This window comes from Delphinapterus leucas, chromosome 4 (genome assembly GCF_059928025.1).
Source record: "Delphinapterus leucas isolate spDelLeu-1000000601 "Yukka" chromosome 4, BTC_Dleu_Yukka2, whole genome shotgun sequence".
NCBI lineage: Eukaryota > Metazoa > Chordata > Mammalia > Artiodactyla > Monodontidae > Delphinapterus > Delphinapterus leucas.
Window position 1 is genome coordinate 27,616,947 of NC_143132.1, and position 17,302 is coordinate 27,634,248.

Consider the following 17,302-nt stretch of genomic DNA (forward strand, 5'->3'; position numbering starts at 1 on the left):
AGAATTCACCCGTGAAATCATCTGATCCTGGGTTTTTCTTGGTTGCAAAGCTTTTGATTACTGATTCAATCTCCTTACTCATTATTGGTTTGTTCAGGAGTTCTGTTTATTCTGATTCAGTCTTGGTAGGTTGTATGTTCTAGGGATTTGTCCATTCTTCTAGGTTGTCCAATTTGTTGACATACAATTGTTCATAACAATCTCTTATGATCCTTTATGTTTATGTAGCATTTGTTGCAGTGTCTCCTCTTTTGTTTATAATTTTATTAATTTAGGTCATCTATCTTTTTTTGTTGGCTAATCTAGCTAAAGATGTATCAATTTTTATTTATATTTTCAAAGAACCAACTCGTATTTTTATTAATCTTTTATCTTTTCTATTTTCTATTTCATTTATCTCCTCTAATCTTTATTATTTCCTTCCTTTTGCTAATTTTGTGCTTAGTTTTCCTTTTTCTCTAGTTCCTTGAGGTATAATGTTAGGTTGTTTACTTGAGATCTTTCTTTTTTCTTGATGTATGCATTTATAACTATAACTTTCTTCTTAAAACTACTTTTTCATATCCCATAAGCAATTATAACTATAACTTTCTTCTTAAAATTGCTTTTTCACATCCCATAAGCAATTGTGGGTTGTGCTCTCCTGCCTGGGTGGGTTATAGAATATGCTTCATAGCCAGTACAACCCGTTGGCTGGGGATCCAAATCAGGCAAAACTGCCTACTGAGGTCCCTGGATGGACAGAGAGGTCAGCTGGGCTCTGCAGATATGCAGATATGCTGGCTGGGATCTCTGTTCAGGCAGCACTGCAAACAGAAACACATTTGGCTAAGATCTGAGCACTGCTTTCTAAAAACCCTGGTCCCCTTCTCTGTTTCTATCTATCTCCATTTCTCATACTTTGCAGGTTCCTCCAGTGATTCTTGCAAGGTAATATCTGAGTGAGCCTCCCAGGAAGAATTCCATAACCCTGGGGAGGCTGGATATCTACCCTGGGCTCTCTTCATCTGAGTGGGAAAATCACAGGGCCGCAGGGGCCCTCTTAGTTTGGCAATGTGCTTGCCTGTGTAAGGGCTGATGCAGTCAAAGTGTAACCACTGCTCTTACCCTTCTAATGTGGTCTTTCTCAGTCTTTGTTGTCTGGGGGAGGTATTTTAGCCTCACCCCTGGGTTCTGGGTTTTCCACAATGGTGTCTTGTCTATGGATAGCTGCTAGTTGGTCTTCTTGTGAGGGGGACTAAAGTTTTAAATAACCTATGCCACTATCTTGATGACTTGCATATTCCTTTAAAAGTGTAACACAGTATCTTTTTTCTAAAAGTTTTTTTTTAAAAATATAAAATTTTCACTATTATTAACATTGAGATTTTAATCTCTTATGAAACTGTCCTCAAGCTAACATAAATCATTTATTGAGCAATCTACAATTGAGGTGCCAACTAGCCATAGTGGGACATTCACAGGACATTTAAAAATAAAGCATTTATGCAATTTATGTGCAGATTTATTTTTGTTTCTTTTATACAACCAATGTCATTTTTAAAAAAAGAAGAAAAGACCAACAGTGAAGGAGAAGGTAAAAAAAATAAAACCAGTAGTATACAGTTTTTGAGAGCTTACTGGTCTCCACCATCGTGCTAAGCACTTGAGAGGTATAATCTCATTTATTCTCATTTATTCTGCACTATATTTCCAGGATGCAGGTATTCATCCTCATTTTATGCTCAAGAAAACTGAGATCATGAGATACTCAGCCAACTCCCCAGAACTGTACAACTAGCAGTAGGTACAGTCTTGGTGCACCTACTAAGTGCCAAGCACTCTACTAGGAGTAACCACATACTAACTTCTTTACTTGAAGAATGAAAGCGATATTCATGTAATCAGGTTTCACAGTATCACTAAGAATTCAAGAAAGACCACAACAAAGCATTTGGGTGTGACGGTTTACCATGGTGTCTGGGGGTGCTACTGTCACCATTGCCAGTCTGACAAATAAGATTTTCAAGGCAAAGAAGGTGACAGACAAGATACAGTTCTGCTGAGAGAAGGGTTTCATATTCTTGATTTTTTTCTTTCCATTTTCAAAGACTGAAAGTAAATAGGAAATATCAAAGTATCTAAATGTAAACCAATAGTTGAGAAAATCTAAAACTGTTCTAATAAAGTGGGGAAATATTTCTTTAAAACATTTATTCATATTAAAGATATGTAACGTCCTTATTGTTCATATAGCCAGATGGTGTCCTGGTTCCACTGACTAATAAAAGCTAGTAATTAAATCATATTCCTTATGAAATTTCACATAACGTTATTTACTGTAGGGTCTTGTCATTCATTGTAACACAACTGAATATGCACTCTAAAATGGGCATGTGATTTTCTATTCCATTTACAATTGACCTTTTTTCATTTAAAATAATTTGAAAAGCAAAGTAAGATTTCAAACTATGCAAATTATATATAATAATTTAGAAAAATTGTGTAATATTACCTAATTATCAAGAAATAAGCAATAAAATATTTTAAAAACTAGCCAATATTATTAAATAATAAATAAAATGATAAAGTATAGTTCAATATAAATAACTTGTTTTAATCAATTGTACAGAGAATTATCACAATATATAATTATTTGAGGGGAAAAGACAAAATTTCATAATATCCTAATGACAGAGGTATGTTCTAAAAAGCTAGTCACTAAATAAATTATTTTAAAAGTTGAGTAAAATGGCCTACGTGATACAACAAAATTATAGCCACAACAAAATTATAGCCATTCTATAAGAAAATATAACCCAACTAGAATATATTGAAATAAAATAAATGTAAATGAAAATAGTATAAACAGGATAACTTTATTAACAAGTGATTCTAATCTGGTTTAAATTTAGCTTCGTATTTTAGCATATTTCTAGTTGAAAAATGTCTGAGTTACTGCGTAAAATAATAAATGTTGAAATATTTTGTTTCTCCCCCAATTATGATATTTGACATTTAAAAGAATAGCAACCCACATTTGTCAGGTGCCTACTATGTTCTAGACAAACATAAGTGTTCCACGTGCATTACTTCATCACATATTCATAGTATCCATAAGAAGTAAGTATTATTGTTTTCCCCATTTTAAAGACAGTGTAGCTAATGCTTTAGAGAGAAGTTAGGTCATTTGCCTTAGGTCACATAGCTAGTAAGTGGCCAGGAAGGCAGTTTTACCCAGTCTTATGATGGCCAGATACTAGGCTCTTAGTGTGCTGAAATACTTCCTGGTCAGTCTTAATCAAATCCTAGAAGCTATAAAAAAAAAGGTTTCTAAATTTAACCAATATTATGAATGAGCAAAAATATCATAGTAAAAGAGAAAGGAAAAAGAGAAAAGATCAGCTAATAGGCTGCTACAAAATCACAGGTAAGGGATAATAGTCACATGCTTAGTGGTGGTGGTGAAAGTTGTAAAAAGTAACCAGAATCTGGATATATGTTGAACATAGTCCCAAGATAATTTTCTGTTGAACTGGAAGTACAATGTGAGAGAAAGTGAACTGTCAAGAATGACCCCAAGTGTTTTGGACTGAAGAACTAGAAGGAAGAGAAAGCTTACCAGGGGATAGATCTGAGGGTGGAAATTAGCAGTTTTTTTAACATGGCAAGTTTGAGATGTCCATTTAGAGACCTAAGTAAGAAGCTGAGAAAGTATATCGGATATAAAGTTGCATATTAAGGAGTCTTGATTTCTGGACTCCAATATGGAAATGTATTTTTTTTTGAATTTTATTTAATTATTTTTTATACAGCAGGTTCTTATTAGTTATCTATTTTATACATATTAGTGTATATATGTCAATCCCAATCTCCCCATTCATCCCACCACCACCACCACCCATCCCCAGAAATGCATTATTTGAGAGTCATGAGATAACAGATGATATTTAAAGCCAAGAGACTGGATGAGTTCATAAAAAATAGGCAGATTGAAGAGAAAATATCTAAGGATTGAGCTCTAAGATACGCCAGCATTTTATGAGGCAAGGTGTTGAGGAATGTGAAAGGTTAAAGATGACACAGAATTATTTGATATTCCTCCCAATGATTGACATGTCCATTTCCTCTCCCTTTAAATTTGTGTCTGCAGTGGCCAATAGAGCACATAGCAGAGATGACACAATACCAATTCCAGGCCTGGGCTGCAAAGGGCTGGCAGCTTTTGCTTTGATATCTTGGAGCCAGAACTTCCAAGAATAAAGTCCAATTACCCTGGTGGAGAGACTACTGGAAGAAATTGATAGGTAGAGGGACACTGCTGAGCTCAGCCTTTCAGATATTCTCACCAAGGCAACAAGTGTATGAGTGAAGTCACCTCAAAAACTTTCATACTAGATCAGCCACCAGCTGAATGGCATCAAATGACCCCTGTCAGTTCCAGTGGAGTGCAAGAATCACCACAGCCCAAAGTGCAAGTTCAAAATAATAAAGTTTTGGAGTAGTGGCTTAGGAAACAGGAACACAGAGGGGTCAGGAAAGAGAAAAGGAGAGGTCAGTGCGATGGAAGAAAAAGCAAGAGATAGTTTACTCCCAGAAGTCAAGCAAAGGAAGGATTCCAGAATGAGAAACTGATTTACTCTAGTAAATGCTGCTTGAGGAGGATGAGAACTGAGAATTGACTGTCGTGTTCAGCAATGTGGAGGTCACCGGTGACTCTGACAAACTATTTCATTAGAATGTTGGGGACAAAATCCTTCTTGGAATGGATTTAAGGGAGAATGGAAGAAAGGAATTAATAGGCAGAGAGTATGAAAGACACTTGATTAGTCTTGTCGTAAAGGAGATCAGAGACATGGTGTAGCTAGGTGGCCATGCGGGGTCAGGGGAGTTGTTAATTTTTGTAAGATTGGATAAACTACAGAATATTTCTATGCCATGGGAGTGATCCATCAGGGAGGGGGAAATTAAGGTTGAAGCAGAGATACTGGACAATTGGGAAGCATTTTCCTTTAATTCCTGAAATGAATAGGTTTAGTTCACAGGTGCACGTAGGGGTGGTCTTAAATAGGAGCACGAACGCTGTTTCTATACCAATGTTAGGAAAGGTCAATGGTGCAGAGGCAAGTAATGATACAGTGATGGGTTCGTGTAGGGTTTTTTTCCCAAAGTGTGGTCCTGGCACAAGACTAGAACCACAGGTCACTGAATTAAAATAGTTTGACTCTAGGCATTTATAGGAATGCAATATTTAACAAAGATGATACGACAAAGAAATAGAAAGGATTCTTTAATAAATCGTGAAATTACTTATATTAAAATGGTAATACTCTGTTGAGTCTCACTACTCACAATCTTCACCAAAATAAAGTTCAAGGGCATTTAAAAGTTAATTATCTTAAAATCAGAAGACAATTTAAAAAACTCTAAGCTAACAGAGAATGGACTCTTTTCCAGATCTCTTGATGGAGTTAATTTTCATAAGTTATAAATGATACAATATAAATAAAAGAGTACAAAATTATATGTTTACTATAAATATACTCATTCAGTCTGTAATTGCTCAAATACAGAATTTCTAACTGGATTTCTTAGCTTTAGTGACTGCCTGTTCCTAATTTTCTGGTTCACAAATCTGTGAAATGTTTGAACCAAAGAAGATTTACTCTCCTCAAAGTTACTGTTATCCAGGAACTGCTGTTTTCTCTCTGCTGTCTGTAACAGGGGTGGGAAGTACTACGCTAGGTATGAAGTCTAGATAGAAGAGGAGAAAGGAGAGGAGACCCACTCCCTGAATATATCTCACCTACAAAGACAAAAGGCACTGGTGCTTTGCATTCTGTGATCTATGCACCTCATTCCACTCCTACTCCTCCCAAACATGTGTGGTTCTATCGTTAAAAGTGTTATGCCTTTCATACAGTCATCATGGCTTACAGGAAAAAAAACAGGAAGTAAATACATAAAACCGATCATACTTGCTTTGGACTGGTGGGATTATGGCTAAGGTTTCTATTTTTATACGTTCCCTACTGTTGTAATAGTCTTTACGCTTTTAAAAATTTAATAGAAAAAATTGAGAGTCATTTAATTACTATAAGGTCCTAAAGATTGTACAAACAAATGATTATAGCTCTGAGCTAAATTTCACTCTCCCCAGTGTGTTTATTCCTAATATACATTCTAATATGAATGTTCCGTTTACATTTTGATTGCCATTGATTTTGATGTACCTGGAGTCAGATTAAGATTGAACCCTGATCTCATTGCACCTTAATTGTGTGTACTCATCTGGTAAAATGGAAATAACTCTACCATGCATGCCAAAAAACCTGGGAGGATAAAATGAGATAATATAACGAAAGTGTTTTGTGAAACACCATGAAATATGTTATTTGGTTATTTTTACACTAAATATTAGCCAAGAGAAACTGCAGATTTCATTTATAAGTCAAGTCTATTAAACTTTTATAGAGCAAGACCCGATTTGGGGGTCTTGTCTCAAAGGCAAATGTGAGAATGAGAAATGATTAGAGTGAAATTGAACATATTTAAAATTTAAATTTTTCAATAAAATTTGTTACAGAATAATTAAAATTACTGAGACCATAGAGTTTTCCAAATAAGAGGAAAAGTTACTATCTTACTTCAAAAGGAATTAAATTTAAGTAAAATATATAAACAACTACTGTTTCTTAATTACCTAATCACTAATCAACAAAAGCCAAATATTTTATTGGCTGAATTTAAAAACTGTACCTTCAAAATAATTGTAAACTCTTATGTATATTTATTATTATGCATAATTTAAGATATTGTCACCCAATATTTAAGTTTCAATTAGGTTTTAATGTTTAATATTTAAAGCACAATACTCAATAAAAGACAAATTTTCAAAAATTGAGAAGTATATTATTTAGTCCCACCATATATCACAAATAATTTTTATTATTAACTTCCTTTCCATATTGTATGTACACTCATAAATACATGCTAACATAGTAACCATAATGAACATATAATTTTGTATGTTGTATTTTCACTTGTTTAAGCATAAACTCTTTTCCATGTTGCTATATCTATTAATTTTTTTACTTTAAGCACAGTATAAAGAACTTTTCTCCCCCAAAATGTAAAGCTATTGGATAATGATCAGAATTTTCTTACCTAGAAGACCTGTCAAAATAAATCAATATCCTAAGGAAAAATGACAGAATGATTTGGGAAATACAACAAAAGCCTGCTGTTTCTCAAATTAAATAGACATGATTGGCAGACTAGAAAGAGGGGATGCCATTAGGATATTCTACAGTGTCCACAGTGCCTAGTGAATAGTAGAATTTCCACAAATGTTAATTAATCCTTTTTAAACAGTTGATTTTGATCAATTTCCACGAGAAAAGGAGGGGGAGATCCTTCAATTCTTACAAGTGCTTACAAGGCACAAGCTCTGCAGTTTCTTGCGTGAATTTTTTTAGAACCAAAGTGTCAATGAAATCTTCCATTTTTCTTGACAATATGCTTCTTATTCTACCTTGCTTCCCCAAAGATATGTTTCCATGCATATGTATTATGTGGACTCTTGAATAGTCCTCTCTATCTATTTTTAAAAATATTTGCTTATTCCAAAAAAGTAATAGCAAAATAATACTTTTAATTTAGGTTTGCCATTTGATAGATTACCTAGAAGCAGACCCCAGGTCAAAATTAGCAAGCAGTTCAAGTGATTTTTAGGGGCAATGCCTACGAGGAAGACAGAAGAGGTGGGAAGAGCCACCATATATGATATAGGTCTGACTCCAGATAATGCAAAGAGGGAAGGGAAGTAGTTCGAAGTATCTTACACAATAGTGTGAGTTCCAAGAGTCTGGCAAAGTCTACTGGGGAGTCCTGAAGTTGACTGATAGGTAAGCTACAGATCTCCCAGAAAATGGAGAAATGCCTTTTTATCCCTTCTGTACTCAGTCGCTGGCTACAAGCAGCCTATGGAAGCCTGATACAGAAGCAGTGATAGATTTCAAGGCACAGCAGCTGAGCCTCTTGATCAGTTATGCCCCTTTTAGTTAAAGTCACATGAACATGCACACCACAACAATGTATGCCAATCTTAAGATGTTTTTATTTTGAATGCAAATGTGTCCTCAGTTTCACCAACTGAAATTCCACATACTGGATATTGAAGAGGCTAGTGATTAATACTTCGAAAGTATGGTATGGATCTAAGTTAAAGCCAATATTTGGGCTGCAATAAATTAATGTCAATATGAAGATTTCAATAAGAAGAATAAATCAAGACCCAGCACATCGACCATTTTCCATAGTACATGAACTATGCATTGATATGACAGAGCACTGTGAAGGAGCCCAAGGCCCCGGAGAAAAGAATCAGAATTTAAACATTTTTTTGGAAAAAGCCATCATAAGATTATAAACTCAGTAGAGATCATGATAAACTGTAGAAGCTCTTTTTTATTATGAGCAGGTATGATTCTAAAATGTCATTGTTAATTCTATTCAGTAAGTCCAAATTAACACTATAAGATTGAGTTCTCTAGCACACAGCTAGGAAAGCTTGTTTGTCAAACAACTGAAAACAGAAACTTGTCAGATCACTGAAGGGAAATAAAGCAAAAGTACAGAGCAATAGAGACTGAGTATGTATAATTTGGGAAGAAAAGGCATAACTGCTTGATGCCATCAAATTTGCATGTTAGTCATCAGTTAAATCAGAGGTCAGCAAAGTATGCCTTGTAGGCCAAAGACAGCCTGAAGCCTGTTTTTAGTAAATAAAGTTTTACTGGGACAAAGCTATGCCCATTTATTTACATGTTCTTTACAGGCCCAAAGCCAACACGCCTTCCATTTTTCCACATCATTATCCCACTATATTATCCCTAAGGAGACAAAAAATTGCAAAAGTTTGGGGAAAATTATAATCATGTCAGGGTTAGAAAAATATACCTATGAAAAGAGAGCATTTGGTACCAGGGGAAAAAAATATATTTAAAATAATAGGCAAGAGTGACATGGCCTCGGTTGCTAAGAATAGCCAATGCATATTTAAAAAAACATAGCCTTTAGTTTTTAACATATGGCAAATATACAACCTAATGAGTATCTCTGAGACTATAGATGGGATTATGCCTAGAATGCAATGGTGACAAGGTAAAACCTTAATCAGCATCACAAAAGCAAACCAAAAATTAGATTTTAGAGAAGTAATATAGAAGGAAAAAGTGGAATTAAGATTCAACTATGAAAGAGAGAGAGGCAGAATGGTGAGATTTTTAGTGAGTGGTGAGAACGTAAGTGACATAATTGTGTGAGCAAATTACAGTCTACACAATGATAGAACTGATATGGTGCTCTTCTAATACAGAAAACCAAAATGTCCCAGAGACAAGATATAGTAGTGATGAAAGCTTTTAAATATTTGAATATCTACTGAAGTCCTAATAATGTTAAATAGAACTCATTCTTATCTGCCTTTCTTTAGCATTTATACAACCAACAAATATTCAATATGTATCAGGACTTGCCTTTGAGATGCCTGTAGAAATACATACTTTAGCCATCAGGAAAAACACTTTAAAAAGGCCAGAAAGAAGACATATATGACTCCATGACAAAATAATTGCACAGCTTATTAAATAATTGAATCAGTAGTTTGAATAAAAAATGCTGCTCAGTGGGAATGGAATAACCTTAGCCCACAGTCTTGGCTCAAATAATTCCTATCCTGTGGGAAATTAACATTGGAACTTGTAGCCTACCACATTCAAATCACACACCGCTACTCCTCCTACTACTAATAGGAAGAGTAATATTGGAAAGACTGAACTTCCTAGGCAGAGCCTAGGTTTTACTTGCTGTGAAACCTTGGGTAAACCTCTTAACCCCTCTGAGCCTATTTTTTCATTTTTAATTTGGATAATCATTGGTTCTGAATAAAAAGATATTACTACATAATATACACCTATATTCCCTAGCACCAAAAATGGTCAAATAGAAACTGGATACCACATCATCTGGAGCTCTACAAGAGGAAAATTAGATGGAAAGCCAACTAGATCCTAACTCTGAGAGTCTGTGATCCATCTTCATCATATTTATTTGTTTTACTGAACAAACACCTATTTGTTGTTAATTCTATGCTAGGCTGTTCTAAGCACTTTACAGACATTTACTTATTTAATTCTCATTCTTATGCTTGACCATTGTAACTACAGTCATGTTCACTCTGGCTACCAAAGATAAGAAACTACCAACAAGTTACAAAGTAATGAGTTTCTAAATTCAAGTGGTGTAAAAACAGCTTTGGGGTCTATCATAAGGTTTTTGTCACTATTTTAGAACTAAAGAGGGAGATGGGATTTTTATTTTTGCCAGTTAAAAATGGACACAATATAATATACACACTATCAGACAGTAGAGTCTGATAGAGAAGTCCCTGGGTTGAAAGTCAGGACCTTGAATGCTGTATCATCCATTGCATCACAGAATTACATCATGTCTAAGTGAACAAAAACTACTAGACAGGAACAGTCAATTTGGCATTTTATTAATGACCAGTTTGAATGGTCCCATAATTAAGCTCATGAGTAGTTGGGAAATACAGCTGGGGAATATGAATCTACACTGTGGTCTCAGATAAATACATTTTGCTATATGGCCCCAAACTTACTTTGTGACCTTAGTCAATTCTCTCCAAACCTCTCCATTCCTTCTCTTGTAAAACGAAGGCCATATGTCCCAAGAGAATCTCAGAATTCAATCTGGGACAGATTGAGTCTAGAAGTCTCCAAACCCCTCAGTTTTCAATGACTCCTAGAGAGATACTAATCAGCATAGGATAGGCTGTGCTATGGCAACAAACAGCTCCCAGTTTGGAGTGGTCTGACACAACAAAGATTTACTCCTTGCTCATATCATAATGAGCAAGTGGCTTTTCTCTGCTTTTTATAACTCAGAGATCTCCTTGCTTCTATCTTGCAACTTTCCCATTTGAAATCCTTTTTTTTTTTACTGCTTTGCAGATGACAGAGATTATTGAAAACTTAGCCAGGTTCACTAAACTCCCTCAGATTGGAAGTGACAATCATCTCCTGGATTAATGTCTGACTTTTGTCACGACTCCAACCTCACCACAGGGGATGCTAGAAAATGTTGGTGAGCACACGGATATCTGATTAGAACTAATGATCTCTTCCAGAAGAGTTGAATGAGTATGACCAAGATGCCAGCACATGCCAGATTCAAGACTGGAACACATGCTCTCTAGCTCCTAGTTCAAGGCTCCCCTCCAGATAGTATGTGGGGGTGATATACTAATGTCTCCAAAGCCTTTGAAATTGACAAAGGGACAGTTATTTCTCATTATAATAGCTTGTATTTTATTATGATTTCTTAAAGGAAAAAATAAATTTCCTTCAATCAATACAGAAATATATATCCTTAATTGGCTTTCTAGTGAGGTTAACAAAAAGGCTATAATTCACTGTTTCACATTATTCCAAAAGCTCTATTCCATTCTTCGAAAATATTTTATCAAAGGCAAAATCCAGACTATACCTACTTGATATTCCATCCCCTCCAAGTGAGAGTCCTTAGAGCTGAGAATCTCCTCGTGTGAATGGAATGGACTAATATGTTGAGCTACAAAATACAAAGCTTTCTAGAGGTATTTGAAAAAGGTTTGTGACGATTTCTATGCTAAGATGTTTGATTTTAAAGATCCTTTCTTTAAAACCAGAATGTAGGAATAAATTCTATTGTGTTTTGGTGACTTCCTGCTTCTACTCAAGTGTTCTTGGCATTAGTGGTTGGTGTTAGAAGCCAGAGAAGCAATTCAGTCTACCGCACATTTTAAGAAAATGCGGTTATCCAAAATCTGGGTTTGAATGAAATCCTGAGTTGAGCCCATGACTTGGCCAAATCTTTAATTTTTTTTAAGAGTAAAGCTTTTTACATAACTACAACCAAGAATAAAAGAGGTTAGGATGATAGTGTGCAGTTGCTTTTCATTTCACTATACTGGTAGGTTGGGAGGAACTTTCTGCTTTTAGAAAACCCAGATTCTACATCCTTCCATTAATCCAGCCAGGAAAATAAGTGGTTGAGTGCATACCTGTGGTGAATTTCATTTCATCCACACCTCTCATTTCTCACAGTTACTCACTAGTGCATTTTCTTTATCCTGATGATCATTACAATTCTTGAAGGCAGGATGCAAGTGAGCAGTTTATGAGATGCACCTCTGACACGCTAGTAGAAATGTTGGTCACTACCTTCTTGTTTCTTTTCTTTCAAGAAAAGGAAATTCAATACACAGTGAGCCTTTCATGTTCAAGTTTATGTTTCTCTATATGTGAAAAGAAATAGTTATATCAATATCTCTTCTGATAGACATGCTGAAATCTAGCATACATGTTCATTTTCTAAATAAAATGTTTCCATTTTTACTAAAAGAAGTACTATCACTTAGTTTTACCAAACTGAGATAAATTCCATATCAATAAAATTGGGATTTGCTAACAAAAATTTGAACTGATAAATGTTTTATTGCATTGGATTTTATTTGTTTACTTATCTTTCTAGCTAAAAGACTGAATTTAGGGTCAAAGTTCATATCATATTCATTTTTTAATTTCTCATCCCTAGGACACTAAGGTCTTGACCAGTATCTGGAAAATAAAACAGGAGGCTCTCAAAACACTTTAATGGATTAATAGGCAGTCCTTGGCCTATAGAGAAAATAATATCTGTTCATTTAGAAATAGTAAAATATTGAATCATGTTTACCAGTTTAATTAGTTTTGTTTACTTCAGGATGAATTTAAAAGTTACAAGGTCAAAAATAATTATGAAATTGACAGGGTATCATACTACAAATGTAAAGTTTGTATAATTCTAGGTTGGCCAAAATAAACTAAACTAATAGAATGTTCAACCTGGAAAGAATCATTGAGCACTTCTAGTTCTTTCATTTGAGGAAAGTGAAACACAGAAAGACAGTGTAAATTCATGGCAAAACTTAAACCCAAATCTCAGCAGTCTGAATACAAAGTTAGTGCTTTTTCCCCCCATGCTATTTATTTAAATACAATGAAATATGTAAAGACTTTATTCACATGCATGCCAGATGTCATTAATTTTCATTTATGTCACCACATAAGGTATTAATAAACAACTCTCAACGAAAATATGTGTGGAGGCTGTTGATATTTAAATCTTGGAATCCAATATTTCAACAGTGCAATTTTTTAAAAAAACTTGTAAATATGAAATATTTGCTGTGTTAGAATCACAGAATTGGAAGACACTTATTCAAGAGGTGATTTGCTCTTAGCTTCAAGGTGGTAAATATTAAATTTTCTTACATTTTTGAACAAATTTATTTGTCAATTCTAAATTCTACAGACATATTGTTTATGAGCAGAATATTCATATATTCATTAATTTCTTCATTTGATGGTAAGAATATAAAAGAACATTATGATAATGTCCTTAACTTCTAACATCCATTTTTTCTTCCTATGCCCTGTATTTATAACTGCAGTATTTTTGGCATAACCTTAAACAGATGGTGGGGAATTTGACTCTGGGGAGAAATCAATATTATCTGAACCCAGGGAACCATAAATTTAAACAAAGAGAAATTTACATTTTCTATCACCAATAGCACTATTTTTGAGTTTGTTTTGTATTTGTCTATGTTGCTCAACATACAGTTTTTAAAAATCAAATCTTAGGAGACCAAAGGACTTTGTTCAGAGTGAAATAAATATTTGGAAAATGTAAAAGAACTTACAACCAAGGTTTTTCTCTAAGGACCACATTTCTCTTTTTTAAGGCAAATAATATAATTATAACCTCAAGGTGTGCTGCTTGATGAGCTGTTCTGTCTCCGTTCTCAAATGAATTATTTTTAATTACTATCCAGAGATATTACACTGGTAGATTATTTTCTAGGTAATAAAAGACTTAAGTAAATGGTCTCAGACACAATCTATGATCATGTAATACTGAAATAAAGTCTTTTATAAAGCACATGAATTAAAACATTCCCTGAATTCACTAGAACAGCTGCTTATTTCTAAATCAAATTGCTTTCCACAATATGTGGTTAACTATAAAAAGTTTTTATAGTTATATAATTAAATATATCTTGTTATTGCTTTGGAAGCATATGGAGTGATTTTCATTTATCATCTAAGAACATGAGAGAATCAATATACAAAAACATGAAACTGTTTGATATACAAATATCTCACTCTATGCATACTGATTATGAAATCTTCTGAAATTATCTTTGAATTGATATTTATTCATTCCAGTGAAGAAAACATTACACTCTTCCACACAAAAGAATTATTTTCTAACTTGAGAAACCCACATTTTTCATGAAAGTCACTGCCCTGTCTCAAGGTTTAATTGAAACCAAATGAAGTCTAGTAAAACTAATCAAAACCAAACAAACCCTTGGGTTATGTGAAGGACTTACTGTTAGTTATAGTTCTTGGAGATTTGGTTAGAGCACTCTAAAATCAAATTTTAAATGTCACCATGCCATGTGAACTAGACATAAAATATTCTTCCAAGAGTTCCATGAATGGCTAAATTACAAATCAACTTTATTACATACAGAGTTATTCCATGACCACCAAGTAAGGCAGAAAATGCTGAATCAAGTCATAGAAAGTAATTGATGTTAAAGAATTAATTTAAGATATTAAAACTTATCTCATGTGCTATATTTATATCAGTCATTAAACAGAAATTTCAGGAAATCTCTCAAAAATGTCAATGCATAATTTGTACAAATCATCCCACAACAGATGAAATCTCTAATATAATTCAGGGGAAGGCTATAAATCAGTAAAGGTTGGGGAAAAAACAATATAGGGGTCCTGGAGGGAGCACCAGATCTGAATCTGAATAGTCATGTGACTCTCAAGTTCTTGCACTGGAGTTTTCTTACTACAAAATGAGAGTAATAATTACAACTCTTAACATACACTTTTCTCCAATGTAGTCATGTAAAGAGTGATGCAAATGCAAGTTATTGTGAAACCATAAAATAGATATCAGCAAATATCTGGAAGATAAGGAGTAGAAAAGATGACTGCTTACAAATAACTAGTTCATGAATTAGTATTCCCCTTTATATTTGAAGCTATACAAAGAAGAACTGAGAAGAAGTGTCTTCAGCTTTGATATATAAAAGTACAAGTGTTTTGATGTGTCTTATTTCACATTATATAGTATAAAATTTATTATTCCTCTGAAGAATGCATGTCTTAAGTGAATACCTATTCAATGTTTCAACAGGCAGAATAGTAAGTCATATGGCCATTTGCTGAACAGAATACAAATGCCATAAATCATAACAGTGATTTAAAAGATTTTGTGTTATAATACTGAATAGGTCCAAGGACCATTTTTCATTCCATGAACCTCAGTTCCTGTCAGGCCACTTTTAAAATTATAGGGTGCTAAAAACCAAATAACATAAAATAGAACAGGACAGTCCTGAGGGAAAATCAAAAGGAAAATTTCCATTCAGGCAGTTAGATAACGTACATTTTTGACAAAATAGAAGGAGCAAAGAAATATGATTGAGACATATAGTATAGTTTATTATCAATAATTTGATGTGCTTAATTGAACTTTCTTGGTAACTGAGGACATAAAATTATAACTTTTCTGTATAATTTTAAACTGCTGATAATCTAAATATTTTAATAATATATCTGATCACTTTCTCACTGTAGTGAATTATATTTGGTAAGTTAATTTTTGGTAATTTAGAATATTGCCTTTAGCCAATTACCACTGCATGTACCTTGTGGCCAACCAATTTTCACCAGTTACCTTCCAATTTATAATACCTTACATAAATTAAAAATTGCTAAACAGTCTCTACAGTAATGTACTTGGCAAACCCAACTGCATTTGCACATAAAAGGTTCTTTGCTTTTATGATAAACATTAAGCAAGAGAAACAGAAAAAAAGTCTCTAAATATTTTACTGGGAATAATACCATAAGACATAAAATTCACTCTTTCATATGTGGGCAGAATACTGATTGTTCAACAGCTTTATTTGATCTTAAGCAAAGAGATTTCAAAAGTTAATGTCTTTTCTGAACTCATTATCATCAGTGGGGCTAGGCCTGTACCCTAATGTACGCAGACTAAAGAAAATGGCAATGTGCTCTATCCTTCTAACTCCAATGACCACTTCTGTGGATGTGAAATCACACTGAAACTGCAGAATATCAGGAACCTCTGCTGGAGATGGACTAGTTAATTCAGACCAGTCATGTAGTTGAGAACAAGTAAAAATAGCTAGATAAAATATTAAGAAGAAATCTTCTTTAATGTATCAAATAACCAAAAAGTCATAAAGAATTACTAGGCTGAGATCCAGGAGAGGATGGAACTCATAAAACAAAACCCAGCACCCAAGACTACTTTTATATTGGGACTATTTAGGAAATGAAAAGAAATAACTGAGTTACTAAGCTGCAGTTTAACAGCCTTGCAGGGATCAAAATACAAAACCTGGAGTTAAGGACCTAAAAGGTTGGCCTACATTGGGATTAGAAGTACTCCCTATACTACAACCCCAAAGGACTGCTCCCTCAGAATATGGATGAACAAAAAAGAAACCAGTGATTTTACAGATAAAGAGATAGATAGATAGATAGATATACAGCTCAGTTGTGCATTATCAAGAGCCCAGAAAATATTGTCTTGAAATTGGATTAGCAAATCTAGGATTTCTAGCACTTCTAGACATGTAGCAAAAGCAAACCAAAATTTTCTGTGTAAGAAGATAATATTATTCTGAGCTTCAAAACTTTTCTATGATGTTTTTTTCAAATACAGTGCCTAGTGCACAGTCAAAAATAACTAGATACCTAAAAGAAAGACACCATTTTCAAAACTCAACAGAAACGGACCCATAGATACTTCACATATTGGAATTATCATACTTTAATTGTAAAATAACCATGCTTAGAATTTTCAAGAATACAAAAGCCAAGCTGGAAAAATGCAACAGAGCATTTTCAAACAATATATTTTAAAAAGGGCCAAATAGAATGTATAGTTCTGAAAAACATAAGGACCAAAATAAGAAACAATAGATTTAAGAGCAAATTAGTACCAAATGAAGAAACGATCTGTGAACTAAAAGATAGATAAGATACCATCAAGAATGAAGCACAGAGAGACAAAAATATTAAATTATGAGAGAAAAGATATTATACTGAAGGATACAGTAAGAAAATCTAACATCCTTTTAACTGCGGTGTCA